Source organism: Amphibalanus amphitrite, unplaced genomic scaffold, assembly GCF_019059575.1.
Source record: "Amphibalanus amphitrite isolate SeventyFive unplaced genomic scaffold, NRLGWU_Aamphi_draft 000562F_arrow, whole genome shotgun sequence".
NCBI classification, from domain to species: domain Eukaryota; kingdom Metazoa; phylum Arthropoda; class Thecostraca; order Balanomorpha; family Balanidae; genus Amphibalanus; species Amphibalanus amphitrite.
In genome coordinates this window covers 221,473-240,686 of record NW_024882056.1, presented here as the reverse complement: position 1 = coordinate 240,686, position 19,214 = coordinate 221,473, and the positions used below count along the sequence as shown (strand labels likewise).

Genomic DNA, 19,214 nt, shown 5'->3' with positions numbered 1-19,214 from the left:
CTCATTTTGGAACAGATACGGTGATTATAGGTATTTGTACCCGATACCCGAACTTATTAATTCACCTTTGAATTCGTCATGGATGATTATGAACATGATGCTAATTAATAATTATCGACGTTTATACACGATGAGTATCAACTTATCATCATTATCTATATTGGTTAATTAAATAATGTAAATAAAGCCCACATGAAGACTCAAAGAATTAAACGACCCAGCAAGCAGTTTAACTCCGGGCCCAAGCAGGCTTAACCCGGCAGGCGGTGGGCCTCCCGGCCACCTTCCGCGCGGTGGAGGACATTTTTTGCCCCCATCCCCCGTATCTCCGAAACTACTCGCCTGAGATCCGTAAAATCCCAACGGCGTTCTTTAGCCCTGTCAAATTTGCCAAGGGAAATCAAATTTCATTGACCTCGGGGTCACCGATGACGTCACAGGTCAGGTCAAAGATGAAAATATTTGCCGTTCACGGGGTGTTGTTTCACCGGTGATAGCAGCACGCTGCTATTACACGTGTCAAATTGGGTTTCCATGGAGACGTCAACAAGCCCATTGCTCCAATACTACCACAAATGTGACGTCAGCAGAATAGCAGCGTGCTGCTATCACCGGTGAAACTCCACCCGGGTCTTCTAGGGAATAAGCTATAGCATCGAGTAAAACGCATTTTGTCGAAAATCAGCGATAGGCCGTCAACTGCCTAGCACATATGCTGCTATTAGAGGTCACTGATAATACCAGGTCAGGTCACAGGTCAGGTCACCAAGGGTCAGCACATGAACCCAACTTTACTAGGGTTGTGCGATGCATGTTTTATAGCCAATTTTACATTTCCAACTCAATGGTGTTGGTTATAAGACCATCAGGTACGGTTTAGGTCACATTCTGGTGGAAGTCAGGTCAAGGTCAGGTAAAAAAATGTTAAATTTCAAAGTTGATAGTTTTGCATAAGACGGGTAATGATTCGATGCAGCTTATCACGGCGAGTCTAATGGTTATCTTTGTTTTGCGCTACGTGGTCTAGCATTGCTAAAAATTGAGTTTGAAAATTTTACGTCATCAATTTTGATCAGTTTTTTTCGCTATAACTTGGCCAAATAAAGGGTATCGATCTAAAATTTGGTATGTTGATAGAAAGTGGTAGGGACCTTCACATATATTCCGTTTTTTTCGAAATCTAAAAAAAACTTTTTGGATTTCTCGGAGCCGAGAAATATTTTTTGAATATAACAGCCCTGTTATATTCAAAAAATATATTTGTCGATTTTGGGGCGTTGAAATTCAAAAATTTTAAAAATCCGAGATGGCAGTTTTATAGCCCTATTAATTCCATACCTTTTATGTCTAAAACATTATTTTTCTGTATCTCTAAAGCTGTACATAGACCTGACAGCTCCTCCCGCGTTTTTTTTTATGGAAAATGGCAGAAATGACGTCACTCTGACGTCATTAGCGGCCAAACTATCATAGCCTTTGGATTTTTTTTTGTCACAATGTGTAAAAGCTATTCACGGGAAAGTAGGGTTTGATGACGATCGGCGCAGTGGTTCTGGAGATACAGCGAAAAAAACTAAAGGGGAGGGGGGCAAAAATGCCCCCCCCACGCCTGGAAGTTTAAGTGGGGCTTGCGCGAGATTTTAGTGGGGCTCAACCCACGCATGACGGGGGGGGGGCTCTACAGAGCCATCCTCCCGTTTTTCGGCAATATCTTCTAAACCGTTTCACGGATCAAAACAAAACTTGCAGTACCCTCAGCACCATCAATTTGACACCTTATTTTAAAATTTCAACTTTCTAGCTACCATAGTTTGGCCAGGAATGACGTTAGAGTGACGTCATGTCGGCCGATTTTGATGCAAAATATTGAATTACGGCAAACGCTCTCAAGAGCTTAGTTTTAAAGCTAGATCCAATTTATTTGCATCAGTGGACTAAAAATACACTTAGCTATCGCACTGCTATCTCGAATTTTCGAAATTTTTGAAAATTTTGAAAAATATTTTTTTACAATTACAAAAAAATATTTTTTTTTGATTTTTTGTTTTTGATTTTACGCAAAAAACGGAATATTTGTGATAGAACACACACTGATTAACTACTCTAGCAAGTGTTAGCCCAATATCTTCAAAAATAGCCAAGTTATTTGCATTATTGTCAAAATTTTACGAATATATATATATATTTAGTACGTTTTTGACATCGCACAGCAATAGAAATGGCACCATCGTGCTTCTGAGCTCAGACTAGCATCTGATGGGCACCCTTTTTGTTGAAAAATTACATTTTCAAAATTTGACCTTTTCTGACCTGAACTTGACCTGACCTCCGGTAAATTCAGCTGAAAATGACCTCAATGACCCAGACGACATTATTTTCGAAATCTACGTGTAGAATGGACCATAAAACATGCAAACATGCGTCACGTGACCGATACATGATATACAGTTTTCGTGACCTAGGATGACCTGGCCTTGACCTGAAAAATTCGAAGTGAAAGTTCGGTACCCTCAGGGTATCTGATTCATATATCAAGGAGTACATAAACCAAAAATGAGCCTGATCAGACTTGGCAGTCGGCGGCCAGAGCCTAAATTGTAAACAAGCAAAAATGCCGATAATGTTTACTTTGACCTGACCTGTGACGTCATCGGTGACCTCGAGGTCAATGAAAATAGGTTTCGCTCGGCAGTTTTTCCGGGGCTATCAGACGCCGTTTGAATTTTGACGATCGGCCCAGTAGTTTCGGAGATAGGAGGGGGGCTCTGGAGAGCCCCCTCAGTCACTCGGGTTATGGAAAATACCCCAGTCATGCGCGGGTTAAGTCGGCTAGGGCTCGGGCTAAAGTCGGCGTATGACACAAAACGCCGACTAAAGCCTAAGGTATGCCAGAGGTAGGTATGCCCGCTCTGCGAGCTACGGACGGCCGTAATTTAGCCCTATTTGTGCGACGATTGGTTCTAGCCCATTATAAGCCCGACGCTGCATTTGATTGACGCTGTAATTCGCATGCGCGAGCCGCGAACAGCCGAGCAAGCATGGCTTAGCTCCTGCTTTACTCCAGTCAGCCGAAGGAAACAGCTTGATCAGCCCGCACTCCGCACAGGTTGAGCCTGATTTGGTTGCGAGGGTGGATGTCGGGCTGAACTGCTGCTAGCCACATTATGTAGGGCACTCCCGTGGCCTGCCCCAGTTTAGCCGTAGTAAAAAAATGCATTGATTTTGATCAAGGTGGGCAAACCAATGCTAAGCCCAAGCTACCCGACGTTTGCCACCCTTCAGGTCAAGCGAATTGTTGGCTGGGAGGAACCTGCACAGAAACAAAAGAGTGCAAGCGTTTCAAACCAAAGAAGTACAAAAATACCAAGTTGCTTTATTAACCGTCTAAGATTTCTCAGAGGCTGCTTAGCAGATAAAGTTCAAAACATGCTATTCATTATTGTCGTCTGATAGGTTTTTACCGTCAACGCTTCTTGCTGTGCCTTGGCTTTTGGCACACTATTGTATGGCGCTTGTGTCATAATGATGACAAATGTCGGGCCATTGTGGCCTGTTAAAAGGTAGTCAACACTGCCAATGACGACCATGACTCTCATTTCTGTGCATGAGAGTGAAATTGGCCAGGAGATTCACTTCACCTTTGGACGGGAAAACTCCCTCCGGTAGTCCCGAGAGGCGAACCGTTTACATTGCTAAACAGCCGATTCATGCATGAAACTTGACTGCAAACATATCATCACGTCTCATAATATTGTGACAATCACAGCTGTCACGATGTCGAGCGTTATGACCGCTCCCGAGCAGACTGGTCGCTCGTGCCGTCGAGTGAGGAGTGGGGTGGGGTGGGAGGAGGGGGGGGGGGTTGAGATGAGAGGGGCGCATGACGGTGCACCAGCGCAGCACGGGGCGCCGGCCGGCCGGCTCCACCCGAGCGAGCCTCTCGGCTTTTTGCCGCATTTACGTCCAGTTGCAGTTTGCAAAAATCGCTGACTCACCGCTGGGGTATCCCGCAGACCACACTGGCGCCAAACGGCTATCCCAAGTAATTAAGACTATTAATAATCTGTCACCCACCGACCATCGATTGTGTTCATGTTTGTTTTAATTTACCACCCAGCGCTGGCCGGGATGCTCATCTACATCTCGCAGCTCGTCGCGGCCTTCGCTGGAATTTGTCGAAAGCTCGCGCTGAGTTTCTAAATAAAACCAATTATCATAATACGAGGCGCCCGGGTGGCGGCTGGCGCCGGGAAGACGCATTCATTAGCGTTGTCCCGTCGCCGCTATCGTCGCCGCCCGAGCGTCGCCAGCGCCGCATCGTTTCGGAGCAGCTCTCTGCCGATGTAGATGTAGATGTCGCTGCTGCTGCCGGGCACGGCGAGCTGCTCTCTCGAGGAACTGTCTGCAGCGCTAGGGGTCTGATGTCTGCAGACTGCAGCATAGCATACAGTCAGGTCTGACGCACAGGTTGAATTCTACACAGCATAGGTATTGAGTGAAGTGACCCTCTGGCCCCAGCCAGCTCCGACGTAGTGACCTGCCGACCTCGGGCAGCCTCAGCGCAGTGACCCAGCCCCGCCGGCCGACCGCCCACGCCTGTCTGCTGCTCTCTTGAATATTCGCGGCGAATTCGTGGAAACATTGCGTCTCAGAGAAGGGCTGACAGCAGGGGAGGGCTTTCCAAGCCTGGGATCATCTGAAATGGCGCAGGCGAACTGGGGTGCAGTGGGAGTGACCATGGAGGTGGTGGATAAAAGTGCGGCAACAAGACGCGACATAACTCACTGATCCGACTAACTATGTCCATCTTAACGAAAATCAATGCGTTCTTACGAGAGTAGCAAGGCTATCAAATGTACATACAGCACCTGACATCAAAAGGTTTTGGTAGCATGCAGCAGCAATGAGAGCCCAATCACCGATGCACCGTGCTCCTTGCAGATGACGGCAAGGGAAGGTCAAGACGGACGGCAATGTGTCAGGCCGCTGGAGCCGCGCTGCGCAGCCGATAGCATGACATTCATTCCCGATTGCCAGGCGATTATTTCCAACTCCGAGCTATCACATTACGACATGAGACCTGGCGGTGCCTGTGAAGCCTTCCCTCCCTTCCAGTGTGGCACCGTTTGACGCTGACAGTTTCTCCGCGGGTGGCATCTCGGACTAGCCCCCCGTAACTTACGCGCTCGCCCATCAAGACAGCGTCAATCCTCTCCTCAAGCCGTGCTGCAATAGATCCGAAGGAGATTTTGTCTGATTTTCTGGGATCAATTCCCACCGTGTTAGCCGACTTTGCGTCCGTCACTAAAGCGTTGTAGTCATAATCCCCTTCGTACGGTAAAGGGAAATTTCAGCTATTTCGGCCTCAGCTGCCACGGGTGCCAGACCAGCCACAACGATCAGCGCGCCACCCCTCCACCCCACCGGCCCGTTGTCTTAGCATCCCCAGATAAATCGCCCCCATCCCTCATTCGAATCGCCATGACACTGTGAAATTGGCAATGGGCACACGCCCCACACGAACAGTCTCGTCCGGCGGCCAATCGCTTTCACCCGCCTGCCGCGGCGGCGAGGAGGTGAAGGAGTCGCGCGACCTCGCGAGGACGGGGACGTCGCGTGGCGGCAGATCCGCTCAGCAGACACCCCGGGGGCACACCGAGGGCAAGGCTGCAGACGCTCGCAGCTGCAGCTCTGTGGGAAACACCCTCGCTCCAGCCGGGTCCTGCTAAACATAATCTGCAGGGATATCCATCTATCGCCTGGTGACCCTGACTCCAAGTACAGAACAATGCGGAAAGCAGCGCTCGGAAAGGGGGACGGGGCGTTAGCTGATTTCAGCGACCTTCAGACGACCTACGCACTCGCTGTTCTAATGAAAATATACGAGCATTCGTTAAGTAGCTTTGCGTTACGTCAAACCATACAAAGGAACTCTCCGATATCTTATCTGCGTGTCAGTTCCTCTCCGTGGCGAACTTTCTCACCGGCCCTCCGCCACGGCTCGCACCGTCAGTCAACAGTTTGGTTTACGCTGCATAAAACGTCCGAACCGTGTGTTTATCGAGTTTGTTTTATGGCCCTGATGACGTCACTAGTGTCTAAACGGCTGAGGAGCCACGCCGTGGGCACTGCTGCATCCTGAAGACTGACGGTTCTGTGACGTCAGAACCGTCAGTTCTGGCGCTGGACGCGTGCGGGTCACCGAGACGACCAGCGGCGCCGCTCTCATGTCGGCCGCGGCGGGCCGATCGAAGGACGCCCACGCGATCTGAGGGACGGCGGTGGATCCGGGGTGTCCCGGGCTAATTGCAGGGGTCGCGGCCGTTCCCCGCGCCGTCCTGGGCGTAGCCGGTGACGTACTGGGCAGCGATCGTCGTCCCGAGGCTGGACTGAATAGGAATGTTGTGTTTGTTCGCTCAAATTAGCAACACGGCGTCGTGTGCAGTTGCTCATTCGGCTTTCAGATGCAAAGCTGAAATGAACAACTGTGTCATTATTCACAGGTTGTGAGAGGAATCGCGTAGCGGCACGGCGATATCAGTGAGACATAATGTTCTCTGGGCTGAAGACGATTTTGAAATATTGGAATCCGGTTCAAAAGTCAATGCATTCATTTCAATAGTTGTTTGTCTCCGGGATACGGTGCAAATATAGCATATGCGGTGTGCATAACATGACCAAAAATAGCTCGGCGTGCAGTGAGATAAAGTTCACAAAAAAATACAAATCTGTTGGATATTGGAATGTAAAATATGGCCTTTGACAAATGCTGAATAATGGCTTAGTTGTGTTTAGATATGTGTAAATAGCTTCCGAGTCACGAATCACGATGCTATAGTTTTCTGTTGTCACATTTTAAGTGAATATTAAACGACACATGTGACGCCGTTCAAAGACATCGACGAACACACAGTGGCTCTTGACGTGGATATTTGAGAAGAAACTTTATTTGTTATTGAGTAAGCGCTGAAAGAAATCATAAGTTTCAGTTCTAAGATCGATTAATATTTATGACACAGCGGCTTTTCGTAGAACCAGTCATGACGAATAGGAACTAGGAAGTATGAATGCTTAGCTCTTGTACCGTGGACTAGCGATGCTTTTTTTGTCTCGTGGTAGGGCGCGAGACGGTCATACAAAACGTTATGTAATGTGTAGGGCAAAGCCGTTGCCTCAGCCACCGTTCGCACTTGCCACCGGCTGCTGCCCTACTACATCTTTCTGTTATCTATTCCGATTTCAGGCACATCCAAGGCTCTCCAAGTCAAGTGGCCTTCCTCTTCCTGACCCTTTGTCTTCCCTGTGGCCACCACATCCCAAGCTCCGGACTGTCTTTAGGGTCTTGGAGAAAGGGCGGGAGGAGAGGCAGAGTTGGGCGGAGAGAGCTGCGGCAGCTCGGCGACCGCAGCCTGTTACCGGGCCGGCCGCTGGCGCCGGGCGTCACAGCCAGCTCGGCGATTATTCGGGTCGACTGGCGGCGCAGCGTCTCACCTGAGGCCGTCCGACCAGACGGGTGGCCGGGCTGGCGCCTCGCTCGCCAGTCCCAGCTGCACGCTCAAGCCGTTTTGTAACGCCCGGCCAAAAAGCGCCAGAGACGGCCCGGGTATTTGCTTTATGGAAATCAATGAATCCATTAATTGGCGGTGCGGCGCCAGTGAGTCCGCCGGCCGGTAATTGAGTGGCCCGGAGTTGGCCGAGGTCGGAGGGCGCCACACGCGGCTGCAGAAGCTCGCCGACGGTCCCACGCCCGCCGACGCGCCCGGCGAGGCGTCTTCTCGGAGAGGTGAACCGCCCACGGGGTCAGATGGATCGCCGCGGTGGAGAGCCGGCGCCGGCGGTGTCCTGCCGTGGTTCAGATGAGCAGTTTGGCTCGTGATGATGGACGCGCACTGGGCACAATGCTTACTTTCGATAGACGGTTTGGACAAAACAGGAACGGTCAGTAAGCTCCCTGAGCACTCACCGAGTCATGCCAAATCCCAGCTACTGGGGCAAATCCCGTGTCAGGAGATCTGGCAACGCGCTGAGTCGAAATCCGCCATCCAAACCTGGCTAAGCAGCTTGACTTAGATTGTGGAAGGACGTGGGCAGGTTAAAGTGGTTCAAGTCTTAGCTATTGTGGGCGGTGTGGCGTGCCACATCTCGGACTTTTCGGCTGGTAATCATTTTCAACGAACATCTCACTAAACAGCCTACAGCCCACATGATCCAGATGCACTATCTCACGATAATTCAGCCTGTTACGTGATGATCTATGCGGTTTTACATGTATATCACGCCCCGGCCCTTGTTCCCAGGAAATCGTAATCCTTAAACCAAGTTGCCGCTTACAGCTAGGGACAAGGGGCTTACTGCCTTAAGGCTTAGTGGCTTAATTTGTCTTTATTTATATCTTATAACTCAATTGAGTGTCGTTTCTTGGACTTCATTCCCTTCAGCTGCACCCATTTTGATTCCGTTACATAGATAGATCTGAAAAAAATATTTGTTCAATGTCAAAGAAATCCATTTACTCACTTTGACAAGCTGAATAAATGGCATTCACTGAGCGATTATCGTTGATTTTTTCAGTGTATCCTAAATACCGCTCACATCAACACTACCGATGGACAAATATATTTAACACATTTTCTTTCTTTGGGCGCTTTCACCAGAGCCACGTCGGTCGTCGGTAGGTTTCTGAGAATGATGCCAGTTTAGCGTTGGCCTTTCAGCGCTAAAACGCCGCTCGGCCGGCCGGTGGAGCGGTCATCTATCCCCCGCCTGTTCGGCGTGAGCGCCTCATTTGTCGCACGCGCTCGACTGCGTCCGGATCGACCCGGGTCTGCGGAACGGGGATGGGGGCTCCCTCACGAGCCAACGAACCTTTCTAAGACCAACATAAGACTGAAGGGAAGGAGCTTCACATAAGGATCATGACCCAAGGCGGAGCAAAAACCGACCACATCCAAGCTTTCCACTTCCATTAATGGTTTTGTCGTTTCTGAAAGTCGATCTTTTGCATACTCAAACCGTCCCGCTGACAGCCGCGCGCACCGCCAGTGAGCGCTGAAGATGCTCCGGCACTTGACGATAAAGACGTATCAAGTCGCTACGGCCGCATCTCCCAGCTGGTGCTGACGGCTGGACTGGCGTGTCACCGCTATCGGGCACACTGTCCGGGACCCTATAAGGCGGACCGGGCCGCGCCTTGACCGATGTTCTCAGTCCTCAACAGGCCGACCCGTCGACACGGTCCAGTCAGTTCGACAGACAGCTGGGGAGAGCCGAACGGGTTGCATCAGTTTTCCAACGGACTGCAGAACATCTCATCAGCGGTGTCTCTCTCGCTGGTGAGACATAGCAGGCGGTGGGACAGCGAGACTGCAGGCGGTGGGACAGTGAGACATGGCGGGCGATGGGACAGTGAGACATGGGTGACGGATCACCATGCTTCTATCCGCTGTTAAATAGTCGACACCCGCCTGATCGGACAGTGTCTACTGTGAACTGTTAACATGTCCGGGGTTCTCCCAAAGAGTTGTATGGCATGTACCGGACTCAAGCGAGGGATTTTTGCGCCATGTATACTCATAGCATATAACGGACCAAGTCTGCAGCATCCCGGTCAGTGGACTTACTAGGCCGCAGCTCTGGTCAGTAGTAGTTAGGGGGTCTGGTCTGAGACTTGGGTTTGATCTCACGCTGCAGTACCTACCTATGTATACCTAATTGTGGATGTCCAGAGGTCTGCTCCAGGGTAAGGCGCTATCGGTCTGTAGGTAACTCTGGTTTGAAGCTACCGATGTCTACGAGTCCTCTGAGACTGTCGAGTGTCGGTCTCCCGAAGTCTGGTGTGGTGAGTCATGTTAGACCTGTAGTCCAAAACACATCGGCCTTTTTAGCATGAATCACCGTATCATTCTGTGTACAAAATTACTGCTGACCTATACTCATATAATTTGTTACCAGTGGGTAGCTCTTATCAGATGCCAGCTAACTCTGAGCTACTGTGTCGTTATCTTGTTATCAAAGTATCGCACGCCCTGCTAACTGCTTGGCAATTAATTATATTTTCAAACTATAACATAATGCACTTATAAATAAATTAGCAAACATTATCGTAGACACGCTGTCACATGTATTGACTATTAATGACATGGAAATGAACGAGTATATAAATAGATACCGACAAATGAAATAATGAAATAGAGATTATATAGTGCGAGGCCTTGTTCTGCGCGTAGTGGCGAGGGCGCGCCATTGGTGTAAAGTGTGACCATACTTCAGCGTGCTGCAAGACAGGCCTGAGAACGGCGCAGTGTCAGAGCGCGATGTCAATATACAGTGTCAGTGTCATTACATGTCAGCGTACGGGGTCAGTGTCGGCAGTCGGCACGATCAGTGTCATGGCACGATATGCTAATATTTGATGATAGCTCTCAGTGCAGTGTCAGTATTCGGTGTCAGTGTCAGTACTCGGTGTCAGTATTCGGTGTCGGTACACGGTGTCCGTACACGTGTCTCACCTTGGGACCTGACAGCACCAATTACCCGTCGCGCCGACTCCAGTCGACCCCGCCCGGCGCGCGCTGCAGGCTGACGGGACGGCCGGCCGCACCGTGCCGCTACGCCGCCTCTATCAGATAGCCTTGCCGCAGTCGGCCCCGCTACACCCAGGGCGATGTCGAACATCGACAGCCCGCTGCCAAACCGCTTCGAACGCGACCGGTCCAATGAAACACGCACAATACGGCAGCGGCGGCACTGACAGCATGTGCGTGCGAAACCCACCCACATCCAGTGTCAGTGGCATGGTGGAATTATTACATAGGGAAAGAATGGCAACCGCGTGTTATAGGAAAGGCTTGAAGTTATGGTGGTTAAGGCGGTTTAATATTGTTTGAAGTCCATTAATCAGAATCAACTGCTATTAAATATTAACGAATTCACTGAAATTTAGCGATTATATAATTTATTTACTAAAAAGGAAGTAAATGAGATTCGAAGATTGATTAACTCCGAAGACACACTTCAATCGCCCAACAAATGTTTGTCATTTGAAATCCCTGTAATCACGGAAGTGTTTGTAAAATGTACTTACATGGTGTCCTGCCGAGGTCAAACGGGGTCATACATCGAGAAGCGGAGAATAAGCGGTTCGGAGAAAAGTTACTACGGCTTACTACGGCTTACCCGATGATGTGCTCTGATTTGGAATTCGGCCGATCCTTATACTCGAGAACCGCTGTGCAAGTTTATTTTCGACATAGCCCACAAATGATCTTATGGTCATCGCAATGAACTTGAGAGGTCAAATTGCTGATAGGAATTAAGTTTAGGTGCTGGTGAATCGTTTGATGTTGTTTTTATCGCTCTAACTCTACTGGGTTGGCCACAATCCGCTGTGCAAAGTTGGGTCACGTTACCTTTGCTGACCTCTGAAGGTCAAACCACTGGGGATGCCACCGAGTGGCCTGGGCTGTAGCTTGTGTTTGTCACGGCCTCTATTGTGTGAAAGTTTCAGCTTGATTTGAGATTTCCTGAATCTGGACTGACCCCGGGCTGAATCTGGACTAACTGTGGGTTGTCTTGACTGACATTCATAAAAGACCAATAAAAGACTATGTGTCGACTTTATAGTGGCGGAAAACAAATCGCATTACACTTCAATGCATTTTGTTCCGCACCTGAATCTATTTGTCAAGCTTTGATAAACGATGTCAAACAGCGCAAACCATTAATATGAAACCAACAATCAGTCACCCTTTTCCTGTTCCGTCTGCGATACCCCCTGCACGACATACCTGACAGCTGGCCCAAATCACAGTTGATCTCGTTGTCTGACAGCGCATTTTTAGCCACAGATCAGCCGGGGATCGCTACAGGGCAGGCTGCGCTGCCGACGAGGCTCCTCCTGCGCAGTCGCCGACTTTTCGACCGCTCTGTGACACAGCCCTCTGCGGTCGCGTGCCGTTCAATGATGAATGATGTTCTGGCCGGCGACGGTCCAGCCGCTGATGGATGGACGACAGATCGGTTTGGATTGATCCTCCTATCGCGCAGTGTCAGACGGAGCCTCTCCATAATCGCCACCAGCTCGGCGGCCGAACGGGTTTGGCTCGGAGGTCGGTGATCGGTGCCAAGTGGTGTCACAATACGAGGGACAGGATCGTTGAGGGAGGGAGAAGAGCCCATGGCCGGTGTTGGCTTGCCAATGAATCTTGAAAGCATCATTCTTAACTGGCATTATTAATCGGTTGGATGCAACGTTTCAATTCCCAGAAGCATTTAACTCAACTACAGCATTAGGAACATAAGAAGACGTGAGTTAACCATTTTCGGATACCATTAATTACAAAAACTGCATTCAAAGTAAACCCATTCCAAGGCATTTGTGGCTGACATTTCCGTTCAATGCATAGCTGTAGGTACTCCATAATGTTAATGCGCTTAGGTTAATCAGTTTAACCGACACTAATCATCAGTGCCACCGACCCCGTTATTTCTACATGCGCCTGTGATTATCCCCATTCCGGCGGCTACACGAGCAGCAATCCGGGCGCCCCGCCCGCTACACTGACCGGAGGCGCTGGCCACTCACCGTCAGATGAGAGGGTACTGCAGCGCGACAGAGGTGCCTGTAATGTGCCGCCGCGCGCCTGTCGGCCCGAGCAAGGGGTAGACATGGTTGATGGCCTTCCATCGACGAGCGGGGTTGAAAGGCGGCGCTGAAGAGCATTGTTTCAGGTGTGGATCTATGGCATGGTTAACTGCCGTCAATCAGCAAAGCGCTGTAGTAAAATACGGCCCGGTGTTAGGCGGGGGTCATCATTTGCAGACGGCACGCCAGCCACGTGGTTGGGGTGGACGCTATGGGTGCCGGGCGCAGTCTGAATTCCCACAGGGTGGATCGCGGCGCGGTATGACATAACGCGGACCCTGCGGGGGCGAGCAGCACGGACGGGGTGGGACAAGGCCGGCAGAAGGGTAGGCCGCATCCGCCTCAGTCGAGAGGATCAGCCTACATCTCTGCGGTGATGATATCACGGCAACTGACATCAGATGCCGGTGAGCTCACCTGAGTTCTAACCGAGTGGCCGTTTGCCCGGAGCTCCTGTGCCCTCCGCCCACGCAGCCTCCCGCTCGGCAGACTCCCTCACCAGCACAGCAGCCGCACGGGGCGGGGCCTGAGGACTGCATGACCTCAGCCGCGACCCATCACGACCTTGACCCAGCGTGACCCGACCACCGCGCCGGCGGCGGATCGTCTCTGTGACGTCACAAAGGTCAGCTGACGGCGCCCAGGGCGGACCACCGGGCGCGAGCCGCCGCCCCGCCGCCAGGGCCGCCGGCCGCCGCCATTCGTGCTAATTAATTGCGGCGATTGCGGCGATTGTGGCGGCGCGGCGCGGCGCTGCCCTGCCGACGGTAACAGTGCACGTTTCTCTGGCGGGCCGCGGTGTTGAAAGGTGGCCGGCGGTTTCGGTGTAATTTAATAAGCGGCCGCCGAGTCGGCTGTGCAGGCCGGCTTCGAGCGGGGCGGGATGACCCGCCTCCGGCGACCAGCCACAGAGACGAGCGCATGACCGCCTGAACGGCGTTTATTCTCCACCGAACCGCCCACCGGTTAATGACGACGAATTCCGCTAAGCACTGAAGGTGCGTGTGTTTGCAGATGGGAGGATTGCGGCCCCAGGGCCGATGAGCCGGCGAAGAGCGGTCGGGAGGAAAGGAAAAGGGCGGCTTGAGTGGCTGACTCTTCCACAGCCCCCTTACAAGCTCCCAGCCTCCTGAAAACTCTTCCCCGCCAACACTGGAGCTCGTTTCACTCCAGAATGTCACGGTTGTCACCGATTGAGTCACCAGTGATACGCTCCCTGACACAGTGTCGATGACACGCTGACACAGTGCCACTGTCACGTTGACACTGTGTCGATGGCACGCTGACACGGAGAGCGATCCGCTCCGGAGCGCTGGGCTGCTCCCTCGGCGCCCGCCCCGGTCCCGATCGGGTCTCTCGATTGTCTATGTGAGTGACGGCGCGAAAAGCCTCGACCATGTAGCGGAGGCGGCGATCTTGTCGGCGCAGTGAGCTGTTCTACCGGCTGCGAACGGCGTCTGATCCGCCACGCTCTGTTAGGCAGATGAACGCGATACGTTCAGTTCGAGTCCGTCAGACCGTACCGCTAGTGGGGTGGACGTCTGTCTGACGTTATCACGGCGCGTAACCGTCATAGATCCGAGGGTGAGAAGAAAATCATCATTGTTGGAACTACCACATTAAGGATTCAGCGCATGCATATAAAATGAAGTACCTATCTATATCACATGCCATTTCAGCTTCAAGTGAAACAAATTGCTAGCGTTTTCAGATAAAATATACAAATGCAGCACAGCAACTTTCTTTTGTGACACTCACGACCCAGTCCAGCTCGTCTTTGCATGCTTCCTGTTGCCTGCACGACATGTTCATGCACCTTAAAATAAAACTCGGCGTTATCGATATACGCTTCATTCATCTAAAAATTAAAGCCTACCTATTTCATCTTCTTTTAAATGCAGCCGAATCCCATTCACATTCATCATCTTAATTCGCAGCGAATGCACAGTGCAGATATATGCACAGAAGCAATCAATCCACGTTTTAAAGTAATCGGCACATCTGCAATGCAGCGGAGCTAGCCGTCCGTGTCGCCATTTGTCATAAGTGACCACAGCGATCAATCAAATGATCGATAATTCAGCCTAATACACCGCCGCCGTGGATTAAAACAAATGGCAGCGGTCACACCAATGGACACCGTCGTGTTCGGCGTGACGTCAAAATGTTGATCTTGCGGCTCGAGGAGCTTATGGGATGCCAGCTTCCAGAAGCAGCTTAGAAACATTTCATCATTAAACATTTGATTCTTAGAAATATATATGACCTTTCAAGATGGTCAGTTTTCTAACTGTTTAGGATTATGAGTTACCAGCGCGATGTGTCGCCTTATGTCTAAGAACGATCATAATTTAATCCACCGTATAATTGCAGCGATCTAAGCATGTGCATCAACCCCTCTAAGGTATATGTATTATGTATAGCACGGTCGCATGAACCACCTCATATCAATCAGTAGCGGCGGAACACCTTCAATTAAGGGGGGGGGCACTGCCGACTTTTGGTCCCATTCTTTCCATGCAACGCCCATAGGGTTAATATTAAAATGCCAAAATCAAAGGGGGGCACGGTGCCCCGGTGCCCTCCCCGTTCCACCGCCTATGATCTCAATCCAATTAAAAAAGAAGAAATAGAAATGCAAGTAAAAATAACTGCATTCGGACTAGAAAGCCCACCTTTCAATGCAAATATAGGCTCACTGACCGCACCAACTAAGAACCCTATGGGTACAGAAATGAATACATTTGTGTTTATGTTCACATTAAATTACATTTTAATATTCCTCCTACGGTAGAGCCCCAAGGTCTCTTGAAAATAAAAATTGATCACAAAGATATGGCGTTTGATTTAATGTAAAAAAATGATGACAACAAACACAAAGTGTGTCATTGTCAGAAAATGACTATGCACTTTTGAGAATTGACAGACCTGTGCCGACTGTGGACCCTTTTGACCTCCCTGTGTGACGTAAAGCAGCGGGTTACAGATTCCACATACCAACCGATAGAGGGTATATCGGGAGGTGGATTATTACTGCAAGCCCCAGCGTGACAGATCTAACTAAGCCAGGTAAAAGCGGCGTCTAAAAATATCGGAGCTCCCTTCACGACAGCTCCATGAAGGGTATCAGTAGCCTGAAGTCTAAAATCGAGGACCGTTTGATCCACCGATGTCTCGTCTGACAGGCGGTGGATCACGGACTAAGACACACAGATCACGGACGGCTCACGAACTGAGTCGGGGAAGTTCACGGACAACTCTGTTCAACAACTCTGGACGACGCTGTTCAACGTAACGACAGCTGACTGGCTCTGTTGGGAAGTTGATATAGACACGGAATGCCGCTGTTCATTGCACGGGATGGTGACATTTGCTGGGTGCACCGGCTGGTCCACGGGCTGTGCCGGGGGATCGCTAGTAACACGTCGACCCGGCCCCTGTCGAGCGGGGCGCACCCCAAACCATCGGGTGCGTATTAGCCGTTTTCACGACGGGCTATCCGGCGAGTGCACCTAATTTGACCAAATCTGCACCTAATCTCTTTTACAGCAATTACCTGTATTTTATGAATTTATTTCTGTGTTTTAATCGATGATGCTCTCTGATAATATGGCAAAGCAGGCATATAAGCAATTAGTGCAACCCTAGCTGATACTACTAAAAGACACACTGAACCTAAGTTGACCACATCTGCACCTATCTGCACCAAATGTGCACCAAATGTGTGCCAGATGGCCGTCGTGAAAACGGCTATTGACACGGCACTGCTAGCCCGGCCCCGGTACTGAATGATATGATTGTCAGTAATATAAGCGGGTTGATATTCAGCATCTCCATCCGTGAGGGTATCTTTAGATCAATATCCGCCGTGCCCAGATCCGTAACGGACAGAATCGGTGCGATTGCATAACAGTCGTCGTTTGATAGTGAATGACGCGATCTTCGGCCGTCAAGTTGAAACCCTCTCCACGTGAGGGCATGTGCAATTGAACATTGAAGATAGTGCAGACTGCAGGGTGGCATTGGCCTTGCTTTCATCGAGCATATCAACATGATGCGGAGTATGTGCCATCCGCGGCTTATCTGAGGTTTATCGCGGTTTAAACAGTGGCTCTCCGCTCCCTAAGTGGCTTTGGACTTCCATAATACAAAGTACATACATGTGGCACGTGCTGTTGATGGTGTAGTATACATGATATTTTTATACCGCCGTACTTCTTGTGTTGATTTAATAATGCTGACTTATTGTGGTCGATGAAGCGCAATTATTTTGTGCAGCTCCAGATTCCTGGCCAATTCCAATTCAATGCCATCTGTTCTTTTAAGTTGTAATTTAGAAATGAACTGTCTTTTTCAGCCAGGAAGTAGACGATTACTAGGTAGGCAATAGTATTCTATATGCTTTGTGACTGGACAGAGTGCATGTTTTGAGACAGCATTGCCAGCCAAAATCGGCTCCACTCACCAACATACATGAAGATAATCAACTTAATCGCTCAAGTGCCCCATACCAATATCCAAATGGCAAACTGTCTCAAAGAAAGAAGCTTTGTATCGGCGGCACCTTGCATCTCAGGACGATTCAACGGTTTGGGGCCACCGTGCTCTCAGGACCTGCTACTTGTCTGGAGGATGACACCTATCTCCTTATCTGAACGGCCTGTCCGTTTCTCGCGGCGCGTTAGAGGGTGTTTTCCGTAAGGGTAAGTAAGTTGGCCCCATAAATGGCACCCGGTGGAATGTTTAAAGCCATTCCCCGCCAATAAACTGTTCAACTACTGTAAAAGGCGCGCGCGGCGGCCATTTACGCTCACCCCATTAGCACGCTAGGTCGCACCTCGTTTCGGAAAACGGCTGTTAGGACTCGAGGAGTGGCCAAGACCGGGAAGTAGTGAGTTCTGTCAACAGCCTCACAATGCTGTTTGAGATTCTCTTGTTCAAAACGAGCGCCCCGTGAACGCCCACTCTGTCAAACGCCCGTGGAATGTGGTGACCAATGGTCGCCGGTCAAATGCGGCAGTATGCGCTGCCGATTCTTGTTGATGGTAATGTGTTTCTGGGTGGCAATGAACTTCTGTAAATGGCCATCGCTCGAATATGGTGCCACCGCCTGCCTACCGCCGTTTACGGCAATGAGCCACTACGAGGTAATGGGCTACGATTTTCAGCTGGCTTGCATTCTTTTCGTTTCTTATCAAACTTCTTCAGCTGTCCATAGTTTTACAATTTAACCTCGACACTTCACATACGTCTCTCTGTATTTCGGCAGACGCGAGCGGCGGCACAGGAGATCCACCTCCCTCCCTCCCTCCTCTCTCCCCTCCGCAGTGGCATGCGCTGGCGTTTGGCCGCCCGGCGGAGGTCCTTGTCTCATCTGTGCTCACACGAAGCCGGACACTGGGGTCTGTTTGTTCCGCTGCAGCCGGGCCGTGTAGGCACACACACGACTACCGAGTCTGCCGACAGCCGCCTAGCGCCGCCCTCAGAGGAGGCGGCCGGCGGTGGCCATTGAACGCGCCGCGACCCCACAGAGCACCTGAGAGGTGTTGACCGGTGGAGCGGCCCTCTCCATCCTCCCCCTCTCCTCCCCTCCCCTCCGACCCGGTCAAACATGTCGGGGACAGACCGGCTGGCGGCTCAGAGAGGCTCAGGGGGTCGAGTGCGCGTTCCGGAAGTGCCTGTGCGCCGCTCTGTGTTGTGTTCTCACCTCTTCTGACAGTGGGAGCGCGTGGGTGGCGTCCCCGTCCCCTTCCCAGTCCCCCGTCCCGGCCCCGCGCTGACTGGCGCCCCTCCACACCGTTCAAATTCACCAGCTAAGCCGGTCATCACTTCCTGAGGGAGGCGGCAGAGGGTGCGGCCCCGCCAGCTAACGACTAATGAAGGCCAGAGATAGAGAATTGGCTATTAATTAGATATTGATTATTGGATTGTTTATCAGTTATAGAGCACCGGGGAGCAGAAACAGCCAGCCGGCTTCGTTTGAGGCAAACGTAATGGGTATGCAGTGGTGACGTGCCAAACCGCAACTATTTGCCAAAATTAAATCGAATGATTTGTGTGGGTCGTAAATACAGGAAAGCTATAAGATTGAAAGGGGTTGCCATGTTTGCTTAAATGGTAGCCGTTAATACCATACGCCTACCTCCTGGACATTGATGACATGGAACAATTGTTTCAGAGCGCTCCAAAAATGAATTAGGGCTGTTGCACAACCAAATTGCATATGACCTAAAAATGTTGCTGAATATGTGTCCTTTCATTATCAGTAAAAGAGTTAATGTGTTATATAATGTGTTATATTAGCCGTTTTCACGACGGTCATCTGTATGTATGTATGTATGTATGTATTGACGATCAAGAGCAATCCACAATCGGCGTGGCGATTACACATCTGGTACACATTTGGTGCACAACTGGTGCAGATCAGGTGCAGATTTGGTCAAATCAGGTTCAGTGTGTTTCTTAGTAGCTATCAGCGTTGCACTAATTGCTTATATGCCTGCCGTGTCATATTATCAGAGAGTATCACCGATTAAAACACTGAAATGAATTCATAAAATAAAGATATTTG

At 50.4% G+C, this 19,214-nt stretch overlaps 1 protein-coding gene across 2 annotated transcripts in view; it reads right to left on the bottom strand.

Annotated features, from left to right (window-relative positions):
- The window catches only part of LOC122393919 (serine/arginine-rich splicing factor SR45-like), a 31,917-nt gene extending 18,761 nt beyond the window's left edge, over nucleotides 1-13,156 (bottom strand). The window contains exon 1 of one of the 2 annotated variants that reach the window (XM_043390392.1): nucleotides 13,073-13,156. The gene's annotated coding sequence lies outside the window, so the exon portion shown is untranslated. Of the gene's footprint in view, nucleotides 1-13,060 lie in introns of both variants that reach the window. The other variant, XM_043390393.1, reaches the window with a different exon arrangement.
- Between the last annotated feature and the right edge of the window lie 6,058 nt (nucleotides 13,157-19,214).